At 35.7% G+C, this 17447-nt stretch overlaps 1 pseudogene; it reads left to right on the top strand.

Moving 5' to 3' along the window:
- Positions 1 to 1710: 1710 nt before the first annotated feature.
- On the top strand, positions 1711 to 2593 carry LOC140523159 (WASH complex subunit 3 pseudogene; annotated as a pseudogene).
- Positions 2594 to 17447: the final 14854 nt, after the last annotated feature.

Raw genomic sequence — 17447 nt, 5'->3', positions numbered from 1 at the left:
TAATAATCACTATTAATTATTTTATTCATTTCTTCAATGATTGTTACATTACACCCAGGTACAAAATATTGTGCTAGAAACAGTGATCACTTTTATTATTGTGACTACAATACACTATGAATGCAAAATTTAAGGTGTGGTTTTTTTTTTGGCACATAAGATATGAAACACTTGTTTGCCAAATAAATACAAGTACAGTTCATCTGCTGGCAGCATAGTTTACCTGGCAGTTTCTTTAAAACAGGGTAAATTGAGAGGAGTATTCATAAGAGAAAATATAATGGCTTTCTATAATATGGTTAGGCAGAAAAACATATAGGAAAACTGAATATTTTACCACCTGTGTTTGCATAATGCTTGCCAAAGCAATAATGTGATGCTAGAAAAAAAGTTAGAAATAGGGACTATGATAAAAATCACAAGGAAGAAATGTAGGAATCCAAATACATACATTTCCATCATATTTGGGTTCTCAAAAATATTCTTAGAAGCCAAGTTCTTCTCTATAACATATACTAGGCTCAGATCATTCTTCCAGAATTCCTCAATCTTATGAAAAAAATGTTTTCTAATTTTGAGTTATGCAGTGAATCATTTTACTAATTGCCCATGTATACAACAACTTTGATTCTCAGTGTGAAAGAAAGGGTAGCAATGAATAATTTCATTTCTAAGTCAGACTAAAATACTTTAGGAAAGAGGAGAAATTTAAAAAGAGAGGAAAGGATGGCACAACAATAATTTTCCCTGAGGATCTTACAGAATCAGAATCATATAATTTCAATTAAATGAGAACTCAGAGATTATCTAATTAAGGAATCATTAAATTATTATTTTGTGACATGAACCTTTTGGCAGTCTGGTGAAGTGTAATTATTTAAAATTTTTAAAATGTAAATTGTAGGGTTTGAAAAGAAATTTTGTTAAAACACTATTATCAAAATATTTGAAAATAAAAGTTAACAGACTGTAGGTAAAAATCCCCAATCTGCAGTAACCATAACTGGATAAGAATCAGCTAGTGGGGAGCCAAAATGGTGTATTAGAGATAGTAACGTAAGTGAACTCCTTCAACATTCCCCTCCAAACAACTTTAAAATAATGGCCTGTAAAATTTTAGAGCAGCAGAACCAAAAAATAGAAGGTCAGGCTAAGATATTTTTCCTACCTTAGAAAGGCATCAGGGGACATCTTTGACACCAAGGTGGAATCCTGTCCAGAGAGCAAACATATAGGCAGCAACAGTGGCTGTGACAGTAACTTTGAAGGCTCTCAATCCAGAGATTGTAAAGGAGTAGACATGTGAACAGAAAGAGATTATAGGAAACACTTTGCAGGCCCTGGGTACAGATGGTGCTGATTGGCAACTCTGTTGCTCATGTGTAGTTCTTGTTGGCAGTTCCAGGGTGGGGAGATGAGTTGGTGGTCAGTCACAAGGGAGGAGAGGTCTTGGTCTCAGTTCTAAGGCAAAGAGGAATGCTAGAGCTTGTGACTGTAAGTAAAGTAAAATCCAGACAACAGGTGAGGAAAGCAGTGATCATACTTTTCTCAGTATTACACTACCTTGGAAGTACCAAAACCTTATAGATACTTCAGAATTGAATCTGACAACACAAAAAAGGCTGATGCCTGGGGCAATGCCTGCCTGCTTCCATATGAACAAAGCTCAGCTTTATTATAAACTTCAAAGTCAGCAAAATGGCTTGAAAAATGAGCAAACTATTAAAAGAACTTGACTATAAAAAGCTACCATGGTAGAAGGGAAGACTAAGACATAAATTCAAAAGAATACAACAATGTGAAAACAGCTATAAACAAAGCTTCAAAAACTGCTGTTTAGACCCAAGAATTCCTGGAAGAGTTAATGAAATAGATAAGAGTGTTAAAGGGAATGTTGGGAAAAAAAAATCAGAGTAATAGACTGAGGGGCTCAGTATGGAGCTGCTCCCAGGGTCTTGAGAGGCAAAGGTGAGGGGGCCCACTCACCTGTAGCCTGGAAGAGTATGGCCTGCCTCTGATGGAGTCAGGCACAGAATTGACCAAGGTGCCAGGAATTCAATAGAAAAGGACTGCTGCATTTCCAAAACAGTTTGTGGTACATGCTGTACGACTATTTGACTGATTTACTACAGTTTGTGAAGAGAAGCTCTCAGCTCTTTGTCTTTGGATACAATGAATTGAAACAACTCTCAATATTTTGGATGCAAAGCTATCATCTATTCCATGTTTAAAAGATGTTAAATTTGAAATAAGACCTGCAAATGTTAATGGTGTTACAAATGGTCCTGAAGCCCCCTCAGATAAACGATCATCTCTGTCTCCTCAATTTGAGCACAAGAGTATACAAGACACTGGAGCATAGAAATGTAAATCAGCCCTAGAACATACCTTAACTGTAACCAAGGATCCAAGATAATACAGATATCTCAAAATGGTTCAAATGGACGCTCCTGTGATGGCAATAAGAAACAAAATGTTATCTGAAGGACTGGATCCTGATCTTCTTGAGAGGCCAGATTCCCCAGTACCTGATGGGGAAGGTGAAGTAAATGCCAAAGACAGTTCAGATAGTGAATCTTCTTTTAGTGACTGAACTTCATGTTGACCATATAGAATTTATATATCTTTATAATATGAACATGCATAGAAGAAGGGATGTTTTGATAGCTTATATGCTTTAGACACAAGGTAGAATCCATTTCTAATATTTTAGAGGATAAAACTTTCAGAGATCACCTCTCTTACAAAATATTTACTAACCTAAGATTTTTCACTTCTTCATCATGGCTTATGATGACAAGTTGAAAAACATATTACCTAGGAATCACCTTAATTTGTGCAAATTTTATAGAATGATTAGCCTGAATTTTGCCTGACCCATACACCAGTCACATATTCAGCCAAAAATTATTTCTGTGTTTTAAAAATTCAAAAGATTTTTTATTATCATAGTAGATGAGCAACTTGAAAATGGACATCTTATTACTGCATGAAAGAATCTATAAACCCAGTGTACCTAAATAAGTAAAAATTGAATAGCCTAATTAAAATAAAATATAATGGTATTACAAGCACTAAGCTGTGATACTTGGTTGATGCAATACAAGTTGAAAGACAAAAATAATTTACTTTGAATTTAATAGCAGGTAACATACTTCCTAATTAGCTTTACCCAAATATTGTGGAGCCTATCTGTACTAATCATTTCAGAATGAAAATGTTCATGTTGAGTTCACTTCCATTATATTTATTAAATATGTTTTTGTGTGTGCAAATGACAATACAGTTCAATATCATCAAATTACCTGTGGAGACTTCAAGTTGTGATAATGAAGATGGTTCTCTTCCTGTTTACTAAAGAATAAAACCTTTCAGCACTTGGTCATCATATCTTATGAAGGTCTTATGACTTGCTGCTCAGAAAGAGCAATAATTTTGCATATATTGTAGTACCCCCTTATCTTTAGAGACAATCCTCTATAATAACGGTGCACAACAGGGAATAGTTTAAGAAATCTCTAAAACATTTGTGATGTGGAGAAAATGAGAAACTTAGTGGATGGTGCTATTTCCCAATCATTGAACCGACCTAATTTTATGGTTTTACTCTAGAAGTATAGAATTGTTCAATTATTCAACAATAAATAAGTCTATATCTTTATAGTCCATTATAATTATGATATAAATTTCAAATATTTCCCTTGATACAACCCACCACGTTTCCTTGTATCTGTAAGCAGAACAGAACTTCTGCTAAAGAGTGAAGGGTGTCCACATGCTCTTATGAAGCATTGTACAGACAACACTGTTTAGTAAAACTGCTTTGTTTCTGAACAGGTTGCTTAAAATAGCAAGCTCCATCTCCAGAGCTCACAAAGTATAGAAATTCCTACATTTGAATCTTGGAGTGTAGCAATGTTATATTACTATCAAGATGTAAGTCATTTAAAAATATTTTGCCTTCTTTGTCTTAAAATATTAATAAGCTAAAGGGTGAAAATGAGTGTCACAGTGGTGACTGCTTCAGTCTATCTAGGTTGGAGAAGCCATCTGTTTTTTTACATTGAAGTCTTGCTGCTGATCCCATAGACATTGGCAGCTCATAAATATCAGTGAAATTAAATTGATCTTATATTGCCTTTCTCTGCCCTCCTACAAGTGGTGGTGTTTCTGGGTATCTTATTAAACATATAAGTGAATGACTGAGAAGACTAAAATGTAGGCTAACAAACCTCACATTTTGCTATTTACTATGAAATGGGTTCAAAATTTCTGCTCTATTTCTTACTCTTTTGTGCTCTTGGGCAAGTCAGCTAAACTCTTTGAGCCTCAATTGACTCTTTTGTAAAAGGAAAGACTTGAACCAGATGATTACTGAGGTTCCTTCAGCTCTAAGTCATAAGATTTAGATACAATACATATTTTTGCTACATAGTTAATCTTGTTAGTATATTTTTAGCAATAAAAAATCTCACAAATAGGACAAAAATATTTTCAGTATGTGGACATCATCTCATCCAATTTCCTTGTCTTACAGGTAATGAGATGAATGCCTAGGAAGGTTAAAGTAACTTGCTTAAGAAATTTAAAAAAAGGGGAGGGGGAAGAGTCAAGATGGTAGAGTAGAAAGATGGGTCTGCTGTAGCTCTCCCTCCACAGACCATAAAATATTTGTAAAATGACTCTAAACAAATTCTAGAGCAACAGAAGCCACAAAACAACAGAGTGAAAGAGATTTCCAGTTCAAGACAGCCTGAAAGGCCCGACAGGAAGGGCCTATCACATCAGGTTCAAAGCTCAGCACAGCCCAGGGGCAGGCTTCAGGGCACAGAATCACAGGTAGCAGCTGTGGTTTCCAGATTTCTCAAACTACAAATGCCAAAGATAGCTTCAAAGGTCAGGGAGAAAACTTTTTCACCTGGGTGAGAAGGGAGCAAAGTCCATTTTTGGAGCCCTCCACCTAAAGACCCTGGGGGAACTGAGCAGCCTAATCTGAGTCTCAATCCTGAGTGACAGTCCTGGGATGAGGAGGAGCACTGGCATGGTGGACCTGGTGGAGATTCTGGAGAAGGAATTCTATTCCTCACAAATCCTGGGCAGAAAAGCTTGTGGTTGCTCCCAGATCAGAGCACAGGTCAGGAGAGGAGCAAACTCCCCTCCCTTGATTGTGTCACCTTGGAGAAACTAAAAACTTACAGTTCCTTAGAGTATACCCTGCACTTGAAAAAAGACCCAAAAGTCAAGTAACTGGCTGGGAAAATGCCTAAAAAAGGAAAAGAATAAGACTGTAGAAGGTTACTTTCTTGGTGAAAAGATATTTTCTCCCATTCTTTCAGAAGAGGAAGAACAAAGCATACCATCAGAGGAAGGCATCAAAGTCAAGGCTTCTACATCCAAAACCACCAAAAAAATATGCAATGGTCTCAGGCCATTAAAGAGCTCAAAAAGGATTATGAAAATCAAGTAAGAGAGGGGGTGTGAAAATTGGGAAGAGAAATGAGAGTGATGCAAAAAAACATGGAAAGTAAGTCAATTGCTAAAGGAAACCCAAAAAATGCTGAATAAAATTACACCTTTAAAAACAGACTAACCCAAATGGCAAATGAAGTCCAAGAAGCCAGTGAGGAGAAGAATGCTTTACAAAGCACCATTAGCGAAATGGAGAAAGAGGTTCAAAAGCTCACTGAAAAAAATAGTTCTTTAAAAATTAGAATGGAGCTGATGGAAGCTAATGACTTTATGAGAAACCAAGAAGTCATTATATGCACATATAAAGCTAAGTGAATAATCCAGCCAACTGCTGGGTAAAATCTACTGGAGGGTTAAACCTAAAATACCACCATATATTAAGTCCCTTGCCTATACCTTCACATTTATTAGAGTATAGAACTCCTAGGATGTTTTCAGTTCTTGATCAAACATGTCTTTAAAAATGAACTCCACAAAATAACTACAAACTTTTCTTCTACAAAGAAATTATTTAAATGGTCCAAAAATCATGTGAGACTACTAGGGCAAGGTAATTCAGAGCTGATGATTCAGAACTACAAATTTAGTAGTTAAAGATATAACAAGAATATGTACTATTGGGAGATGTTAACATATTAATTTAACATATTAATTTATATAAATCTGTTATATATAAATCTATATAAATATAAATATATAAATCTGTTATAAATAGTTTTTCTATATTATAAATAAACAAATAGTTCTCAAACAGATAGCTAGCTCACAATTTATTTCTGTAATGTAGATAAGTCATATTTAGTTACAACGGGGTTTACCTGGACATGAGGAGAAAGGAAGAGGAAAAGGAGAAAGGAGGAAAATGAGGGACAGAGATAGAAAGAGACAATGAATGAGAGATGAGAGAGATACACACACAGAAAAAGAAAAATAGAGAGAAGAGGGAGTGACAGGAAGAAATAAGAAAAAAAAAAGTCCGAGTACTAGTGCCCTCATAAGATCTACCTCTACCCCTAGAGAGAATAGGGGAGAGGATCACCTATTCAACATTTCTCTAAAGAGAAAGACTCTAGAATAGCAATCCAGTTCAGATAGCTTTTGCCTCATGATTAATTGGACAGTATGTCCTATCCCCTACACACATAATTTATTCATCCTTATACTTCCCTTCATATAAGCCTGTCATCAAAGCTTTGCTCAGTAACTTGGAGAATTTTATCCTATTTCCACCAGTTGCTATTCCTCAGAAATTACTTTGCTTATGATTTTATATGTACAAGGTATTTCCTCCAGGAAAGCATTAGATCCTTGAGAGTAGGCTATTTCATATGTGTATTTATATGCTCAATACCTAGCACAATGTCTGGTACTCTGGATGTATAGGAATATGGGCTATGATTTCATTAATTTAGGGATTTTTCTCTACCAGTGCAAACAGTATTAAAGGCTCTAACTCCTCCAAGTTAAACAACTCTTCAAAGGTTATTTAGCAATATGTATTAATAGTGAAATGAGCTCAGACCTTCTTGGCTTTGAAGCTATCTTTCTATTCAGATGTCTCACTGTCTCTGCCATAGTGCTACTTAAATACTCAGAATTTTCTTAACGCAAGAATGAGTGAATGAATGAATAAGAAAAGAGGAAACAAATAATTAAGAATTAAAGCCCTGAATAACCTTTTTAAAACCATACCTACCACCTCTGGTTAAACCAGATTATGTGCTTCCAAACACATACCATTCTTCTACTGTACAGCATTATAATCCAACTCCACTCCTCTCACCTTACCAAGGATGAAAAAGGATGAAGAGTATTGAATACTTTATAAAACATAAGGTCATCATTTTAATTCAGTGTATATGACCTTATTAGAGACAAGATATCTGTATCAAGAGACCCAGTAATATGTTAGCGATAAGTTATGCACTGAATCACGACTCCTTGGAAGAAAAAAATTCTTCTACCAATTAGAATTTGTTGAGGGGAGAAGATGATAGTTTTACCACTCTCTCCTTCATACAAGTAAGAGTGTCTAGTGCCATTTTTTTTTCATTCCCATGGTGGGCAAAGCTGATATCATTTTTTAACCCAGTAATAATTCAGAAAATAAAAGAACATTATAAATAATCTTAAAAAAACAAGGAAAGAGAAATAGATTCAACTTCAAAGTAAACAATTATTGAGATTGAATGAGAGGTGAGATTCAAGAGAAACAACAAAGGTTTGATTGAGTTTAATAAGAAGAAAGGGACGAAAAATTTTTCAATTCTAAATCAATCCTGTTTTTTTCTTCTTTTTTCTGTACTTAAAGTAATTTTCTTTTGTGGTTAAATGAAAAGTGAAAATAAAATCTCAAGAGTCAGATTAAATCTCAGACTTCAGAAAGATTAATAATATGAGTACTAGGAATACTGTCTAAGAAGTCCTTTAAAAGAACAGCTTCCACTATATAGAAAGAAGCAGGCAGTCAAGAAGCAAAGGAGAGCCAATCCCCCAGGCTAAATTCTATCAGGCCAGTTTTAGGAGTGTACTATGAAAAATGGATTATTGCAGATTGAATTCATAAGGATTCTGAATATTTAATTATTCATAAAGGAAATAAAAAGGCAGGTTCTTTTGTCTGCCATGTGCTATGTATCAAAATTATCAAGTTAACTATGAAATATCATCTTCAAAGTCATAATCTTACCCATGAGACTAATCCTTGAAAGACTATTTGTCTCACAAGTTAATACATAAAGATCTTCCAGGCACTTTATGCTAACTTTTCCATCAATAGAGTGAAAAATAATGTTTTCCTATGAGCTAAGCTGACAATGGGATTGTTTTCATAGAGAAAACAAATCTAAGGATAATCTAACAAAATTATCATTTTATCTTTTTTCTTTAATTTCTATATTCATTATAATAATAGGCAATTTACATGAAAATGGAGAGCCAGCATTTGCATTTTTTATTAGAATTTCAATTCTTCAAATTGGTTCAGTCATGTTCCATTCATCCAGTTATGACATTACCCTTTGCCTTTCCACCAAGATGGTACCTAAGGCAAAGAAAGAAGCTGTTGTATCCTCCTTCCCCACAACAGAAGCCAAGTCCAAGGCCTTGAAGGCCAAGAAGGTAGTGTTGAAGAGTGTCCATAGCCACAAAAAGAACATCTGAACATCCCCCATCTCCTGGCAACCCAGGACACTGACTTCAGAGGCAATCCAAATACCCTCAGAAAAGTGCTCCTCAGATGAAACAAGCTTGATCACTACGCCATCATTAAACTTCCCTTGATCACTGAATCTGCTATGAAGAAGACTGAAGACAACTACACCATTGTCTTCATTGTGGATGTCAAGACCAATAAGCAACAGATCAAGAAGATGGTAAGGAAGCTGTATGACATTGACATGTCCAAGGTCAACACACTGAAGGATAGAAGAAGGCCTGCATCCAATTTGGTCCAGACTATGATGTTTTAGATGTTGCCAACAAAAGTGGAATCATCTTAACTGTGTCCAGCTGTCCCACTCCACCTACAATAAAAAGTTTTCCAGGAAAAAAAGACATTAGCCTTTTTTCAATGCCAATCAGTTCTTATTGTATATAAAATACAATACTTTTCATAAGGAAAAGAAAATGCAAAAGGAATCAGTCCCTGGTCTTGAGGAGCTTACATTCTGCTAGCTTAATATAATGATTAGCACAAATATAAGTAATTCAACTCAAGTAAGACTTAGCATTCTATTTCCTGCTGCCCTTTAAACTCTAAAATGTGGAGCAGTATACATGCGTTTATGCATTTGTGTAAATAATGATACATGTTTTATCTATTATATATTATATTGTGTTGTTTCTCTTGAATCTTATCTCTCCATCAGGAAATTCTAGTCTATTTCTCTGTCTTTCCAATATTTAGGCAATTTAAAACTTACCAATGAATTATAAAATGGTGCAAGTTCTACCTTCCTTTATAATGAGGAGGGAAAGGAAATTAATAACTAAAGACTTTGCACCAAAAAAAGTTAAGCAGAAATCTGAGATTCTGTGCAGATGCATCAGAAGTTCTGAATCTCTAGGAGCTAAAGTTATTTTATCTCATGAACTTAGAAACTTGGAGTCAAGTGTGAGTTCTGTAGGTGTGGTGTTTTAGAATAAGAAATTCTTAACTGGCAGATATTCATGAAGCTCAACACCCTAATTTTTACCGATGAGAAATTTTTGACCTAGTAATGCTAAGTGAACTGGCCCAGTAAGTGGCGAAGATAGCCTTTGAAGATAGGGGCTCTGACTTCAAATTCAATGTTTTCATCATGTGCTGTGCCACCTCCTTTAGTCACAACAAGTAATCCATCATTTTGGAAGAAGGTTTTAAAGCTGGCCCCAATTGTGAATTGACTCCATCTCCCAGGAGTTCAGTTGCTACAGGCACGATCATCATTTTCAGAGTCTCAAAGCAATAAGATACAGAGTTTAGGAGAATGAGAGGCAATTAGGGGGCCCACACCAGCTGGGCTCTACATTCATCAAAGATTCCAAGACTAAGGATGCCAAATATAACTAATGGCATGTGCTTCTAGTAACTCAGTTAAATTCTTGTTTGTTCAATATGCATTCTGTTTCAAGTCATGATATCTTGGTATGAAATTCTGTGATATAGTGGATAGAGCACTGGACTGCAGTCAGGAAGACCTGAGTTCAAATCTAGCTGCAGATACTTACTAACTGTGTGAACCTGGTTAAGTTGCAATCTTTATCTGCCTCAGTGTTTTCAGCTCTAAAATGATGACAATAACACCTACCTCATAGAATTGTTGTAAGGATCAAATGGCATAATATTTGTAAAAGTGTTTGATACAATGAATGGAAATTAACATATACTTAATAAATGATTTATATTTCCCCAAATCTTCAACCCCAGCTTGTTGATCCAGTCCCTGAAATTTTTAGCTGCTGTCAGTGAGGTCTTAGAGTAATAAGAGATCCTAGCATTCAAAAACTAGTAGAGAGCAAGCACGGAAGAGGACCAGTATCCATGATCCCAAAGAGAGTTGTCAAGAGTTCACCTACTTCAGGAGGTCTATGTTTACATTGACTCAGAGATTGGGAGATGAGTATTTGTATCATGTGTGAAAAATCAGAGTAAGTCTCAGATTTAATAATTATCCATTTTTTTGGGGGAGTAGTTCATAAGATTGGTACCTAGTATGTATCCAGTTCAGTATACAGAAAACAAATATAAGTTAAAACAAATATAAGTTACTCCACGTATAAAATATACTATTCATCTTTATTTTTCAGTCTTTTCACTTCTTGTTTCACCTTATTTTATTGTTCTTAGATCATAGTATCAGAGATTTATAGTTGGAAAATACCTTAGTAATTGTCTACCAATGCTCTTATTTTCTGAGGACCACATGGGTTAAGTGATCTGCCTCAATTCACATATGCAGTTCTTTTCAGAGACAGGATTCAAACTCAGTTTTTTTCTAACTCCAAATCAAAACTTTGTCCACTTTATTTTTTGTTTTTTAAATAAGGTAATAGTATAAATAAAATCATCTGAAAAACAATTTTTGTAAAATTCATTATTCTATTTTGAATTATTTTATTTCTCAATGCATTTGATGCAGATAATAACAAAATATATATTATGAAAATATTCATGTAATTTCAAAAATAATGGATGGTTATTATTAACTATCTCCATGGGAATCTTGCATCATAAGCTATGTAGTTCTTTTAGCTGATTAACCACACAATTACTGTAATCTTTTATTTGCAAAGGGGAAAATATTAACTTACATATTTACCATGCTTTAACTAATTTATTTTCCTTTCACTGTGCCTTTCATATTTCCTTTGTGACATTTTGAATATGCTTCCCTGTTAGCGATCTCATCAGTTCCCATGGGCTCAATATTGAAGACAAAATTAACATAAATTTGCCATTTATTTTTGTTTCACAGTTTTCCATTGCTTTTATATTAACACATAATCAATTCTGGGAAGCTGGTAGAGTTGGAGGTTGCAAGAGAACCTATTTCTTAAATTATCACCACCAAGCACACCAATGGAAATTACTACAAAGGTGAAAATATTCCAGAAATTCTTTCAAAAAATCCATTTTTTTCGAAAAAAGAAAATGAAATCTTGATACTAAAATGTTGGGACTGGAAGCTCAATTCCGTGTGGACGGTCTCGGGGGGGTAAAAGTGGGACTTCTAAATCTTAGAGTCTTACGAGGCCCTCCATGAACAGCGGGGGTTCGGGAAGGTCAGACTGAGCTAGCTCGGCTAGCTCGGGTATTTCCGCCTCTCCCCCGGAGATACCTGATGGGTGGAGTCTCCCTGCCCTCGAGGTCGTCCGGGATTGGAGCACACCTAGTTACCTAACAGCATGGTATTGAGATGCAAACTGTGTGGCTGAAGATTAAGTAGGATTGAGGAAGCCAGAAAGCTCTCTCTTAGCACGTGTGGAGCCAAAGAGGATAGTAGGGCTCCGCTTCTTTTCTTTCCTCTCTCCCCTCCTCCTCTCTCCCCGCTTGTACTTCTACTTCCAATCCCTTAAGCTTAGCCTCCTTAGGAAATCTCCCCCTCTTCCTCCTAAGGAAGACCCCCCTGCATTTGTAACCCGGACCCTGAAATAAAGCTCAACCCCTGTTCGACTCTGGAACGTCCTTTCTCTCATACGTGCATCCGGCGTGGCCAGCCGAAGACCTCGGAGGTGAGGTAGGAAAGACTCGGGTAGCCCAATACAGGCCTCTAGGTCTGGCACTAAAGCTCTGAAGCATACCCAAGATTAGGGATTAAAAATGAAAACAAACAAACAAAAAACATTGGAAAGACCTTCTTCATAAAGCTTCTACTTGAAATAAATCTTTAAGGAAAGCAGGGAAGCCAGTAGGCAGAGCTGAGTAGAGAGCTTCCAAAACTGAGTGTTGAACTATTATTTAAACACTAGGGCTAATATCCACCTTAATCCTAATTCCAAGGTGTCTTTGTCACCTCTATCACAAATTCTGAGATTAAGGGATCATCTCTTCCTCTGATTCTCATAATTTTTATTCCTGAAACCAGTTTGTCTTCACTGATGGAAGGCTAATAGATAACAAAAAAAAAAATCAATAAATATTTAATAAGTACCTATTATATTTTAAACTAAAATTTTAAAATATAGTTTTCTAATTAAAAGGGAGGCCAAGAAGTGTTTTCTAGATTCTTTCTGGAAGTAACTTTTATACATACTTGCATTATCAGAAGTGGATAATGGATCTGTTTTGCTAAGTCTTGGGAGAATCATTCTTTCTATCTCTGTTGGCAATGTGCCCTATCAAGACAGCAGATCTTCCCTTGTTAACAGGTCAACAAATAGTTTCTATAATCCACTTCTAGTACCACCAAATATCTCTGCTCATTTCTTCTTCCTCTGACATTTATCAATTTATGAGCTAATAGAACCTATGGATCCATATATTTTTTCCTTGGAGAATACATACTTGCTTCATTACTAGAATATATAGGTCTTTAAATTCAGGAAGAACCTCATATCTACTGTCTTAGACTCAAGTGTTCAATAGTTTTGCTTCTTCCCCATACTTGTGATGTTGTTCTACATTCCATCCTTCTTTCAGCAACACACAATAGTGTGCTGGGGATGGAAGCTCAATTCCATGTGGACAGTCTCGGGCGAGTAAAGGTGGGAACTTCTAAATCTTAGAGTTCTCATGAGGCCCCCCACGAAACACCAGGGAATCGAGGAGTGAGACCGAGCAATCTCGTGTATTTCCGCCTCTTCCCGTGAGAAACGTGATGGGAGGAGCATCCCCGCCCTCGAGACTGTCCCGGATCTGGGCACACCTATTGTTATCTAACAGGCACGGTATTCAGGTGCAAACTATGCGGCCAGAGAGCTTAATTAGGGTCAGGAAAGCCTGAAGGCTCTCTTAGCTCGGGAGGGGCACTTACAGGACAGAGGGCTCCGTTTTTCCTCTCTTCACTCTCCCCTCCCCCTCTCTCCCCACTTACACTTCTGCTTCCAATCTCTTATCGTAAGATCTTTGCCTCCTTGGGAGATTTCTCTCTCCCTCCTAAGGAAGAGCTTCCCCTGCACATGTAACCGAGACCCTGAATAAAGCCTAACCCTTGTTTGACTCCGGAAAGTCTCTTCTCTCATACGTTTATCCGGTTTGGCCAGCCGAAGACCTGCGATAGAGGTAAGGTAAGACTCGAGTAGCCCTCAGGCCTCTAGGCCTGGCAATAGTGAATATGTTTTTTTTTTTTTCTAGTTATGGTGAGTAATTTGTACTGATTTAATTTCACTCTCTCTGTCTTCTTTATGACCATATCCAGTTTTATTACCAAAATTGAAATGTGTATGACAACTTGAGTTTTACTGTAGCAATTGTGAAAGAAAGAGAGAATGTGGTTTAGGGGAAAGAATATGAGACCTGGGTTCAAGTGCTGGCTCTACCACTTAGTACTTCAGGGACTATAGAAAAGGTATTTTATCTTCCAAACCTCAGTTTCCTCAAGTAAATTAAGGATGATAATTATACTTCCACTACCTGTCTTACAGGGCTATTATGAGAAAACCACAATGCAAAACTGCTTTAGAAATAAGGGCTATTATTATCAGAGTAGGGGCATAATGTACTTATTACATTCATTAATAGATTGTATTTTCCTTCCTTCTTAAAGAAGCATACAGAAAATCAATATACTTTGGGCTTATAGTGACAAATCAATTAGGAAGTTGCTTCATTTTATTACCACCAAGCCTTTACTTTCCTGTGCTGTAATCACTAAGTCACTAAGCTTTGTTTGCATCAGCATTTTGAGGAAGATTCTCATATCAAAAAACAGTAAAATCATGCTAATTGATGTTTGAGTGGAAAAAGCAAAAATGAAGATTAGTATGTATTAGAAAATATATGTCAGCCATAAAAGATGAAACAAAAATATATCTGGTTAACCCTAAGTTAAAAATTGTATTTTAACAATACACTTTTTAAACTGAGCCCTTAATAAGGTTTTATTGGATATCATTTTGATAGAGATAGGAAGTTCATAATATAAAATCACAAAAATGAGATTATGCTATGACAAAAGAACTTTGAAGAAGCTAGGTAACACAATGTATAGAGTACAGGGCTTGGAGTCAGGAAGACTCATCTTCCTGAGCTCAAGTCTGGCCTCAGTCACTCACTAGTTAGTTGTGTGACTCTGGGCAAGTCAACTAGCCCTGTTTGCTTCAGTTTCTTCATCTGAAAATTGATTTGGAGAAGAAAATTACAAAGCACTTCAGTATCTTTGCAAAGAAAATTTCAAATAGGGTCAATATAAAGTTGGACATGACTGAAATGACTGCAAAACAGCAAAAGGAACTTTTGAATTCAGCTGCCTTACCATGCTTTTTTTTTTTTCTCTGCTGGGGAAACTTGAGCCCAAAATGGTTGAATAATTTATTCTAACTGATCTCTCTGCCTCAAGTCCCCTCCAATCCATCTCACAAAGTACTAAGGCATAAGTCTACTCATATCACTCCCCTTTTATAGACTTTACTATTCTTTCCAAGTGAATAAAAAATCTTCTGATTGTCACATAGAGCCCTTTGCAAACTCTCCCCAGTGTATTACTCTAGCCTTTTTACATTGTACCTCCTTTCAAACATAGTACGGTCCAGTCAAACTTGCCTACTCATAAATGACATCACGTCTCTATGTTAGTGTTTTTCATTGGTTGTCCTCCTTGTCTGAAATTCAATCCTTCTTCCCTTTCTTTCTTAGATTCCCTAGTTTCCTTCAATATGCATCTTCCCACATGAATCCTTTCTTTTCCTCTCCAATGTACAAGCCCATTTTCCTCAAATGACATTTTCTTTACTTTGTATCTATTTTGCAGTACCCATTTGGGCAAGTTGTCTCAATAGGGTTTGATTATAATCTGAAAAGTTGGGGCTGTTCCACTTTTATTTTGGTGTCCCCTTAACTTTCCACAGTGCCTGGCACAAAGTGCTTAATAAATGCATATGAATTGATTGATTGTTCAGGGCTGTGCAATTATGTGTTAGCAGAGGTAAACCTAGGTCTCATGGTCCAAACACCAGTACTTTTGATGTGTCACTGGGTATGCCAATGAAGATATATTTTTACTTTCTGTTCTAGTATATTTCAGAGGCACTTGTTAAATGTAAATTTTATGAAGTCCAAGGTTAGCTATATGTCTACAAAAGAATGTTGCATCTCATGTATAAAAGATACGTTCTTAAATTCAAATACCCAAAGGTATATCTGATCTCATTGATTAGGGAGTACCTTCGAGTTGCAAAGATTTTAAACCTATCTATCCTGGACCACTCATATTTATATTGTCCCAAAAAGTAAAGGGGAAAGGAGACAATAAAGAAAAACCCCAATGCATGAATGAATGAATGAAGATGTAAATAAACAGAGGAACAAATGAACTGAAGATATATATGTAAGTAAACAGATAAATGTAGCTGTAGAATAAATATCAATCAACTCAGCAGGACATCCTAAGGAAAATACTAAGAAATTCATTTTCAGATTTTTCTCAAAATTGTATTGTCCCATGTGAATGTCCCATGGAATACTTCCAAAACATTTGAAGATCCTAAAGGGAAAGAGTAATCTGTCTTTTCTTTCAGACTGAAAACCTTTTGATTTAGTTCCTTACTATAACCTACTACAATGAGAGATGTTTGTTTCATTCAGGAGTTATTGCTTTGCTTGGGAGAGTACCACACTCTTTAAATTTCAAAGTTAGGGAGTTTGACATGTACAAAGTACATACAGTGGTTTGACAAAATGATAGATGAACAATGATTTGGGTTTCATGTAAGGAAAAAACTGGTTTTTTCAATAGTGGCCATTTGAAACCCCCCTCTCAGATTAGAAAAATCATGAAACAGAAACATTTACTGCTGTTGAACAGACTGAGATAACACATGTAAAGCAATAAAACTATCTTATGGCTATACTACATCCAATGATTTCTCAGAAAATATGATATTTAAACCAATGAATTGGGAACATTGTCTTCTTGTAGAACTATCGATGCCAGAACTTCCTATAACATATTTTGTATTACATAATCCAAATAGTATAGGAAATGATAAGTTAGTGCTTGTGTCATGGCAATCTCTTTATGACTTTAACTCTCCCAATGAAATTTTAGATAGAATCTTACTTCATCACAAGCATTTGTGTTGTTATTTCATAATGTTTTCATTGCAAATATTTTGAGATTATGCAGCCTAACATCCCAAATAGTCATTTGGCCTTAATTTACGTCCCTCTATCTTTCAGTTCATTGGGAGTTTTAAAAACAATGACTGCGTATCTTCTTACTAAATTGCTGAATCTGGGTAGGGTCAAATAAATGGATGATATGAAATATTGAGCAATGATTGACCAAGCACCAGTCATCAACATTACTCCTTATCTACACAGACTAGGTAATGAGTTGAAAACTTTCCATTACAAATATTCCACTTGAAGACACTATTCTTAGAAAGGCATCTCAATAAGTTATTCCTCAAATTATCTCTACCAAAAAGAGAAGATTTTAATGGAAACATTTTACTAACAACAGAAAGTTTCAATAGAATGATTACTGTACTTCTAGGAACAGTGAAAGAAGATAAAAGTATGGTGGGGAAATGAATGTTAGTCCTGAATTCAAGCCTACTATTGACTCTACTATTTACTGGTTCTAGTGCTTAGCACAATGATTTGAATGTAATGAGTACTTAATACATGTTGACAAATGAATTACAAAATGAATTAAGTACAAAATAAGAAACAAATTTAGCCTTAACCAGTTGAGAATTTGATTAGCAAACTAAATGAAAAGTTAGAGAAGGACAATCTGGAAAATAATGCATCATCTCTCATATTTTTGCATTTGCCATGTACACCAATGAAACAACTGACATATTGTCATTGCTTCAATTCAACTGAACGAATA

Source organism: Notamacropus eugenii, chromosome 2 (genome assembly GCF_028372415.1).
Source record: "Notamacropus eugenii isolate mMacEug1 chromosome 2, mMacEug1.pri_v2, whole genome shotgun sequence".
Classification (NCBI taxonomy): domain Eukaryota; kingdom Metazoa; phylum Chordata; class Mammalia; order Diprotodontia; family Macropodidae; genus Notamacropus; species Notamacropus eugenii.
This window is presented reverse-complemented; position numbering and strand designations above follow the sequence as displayed.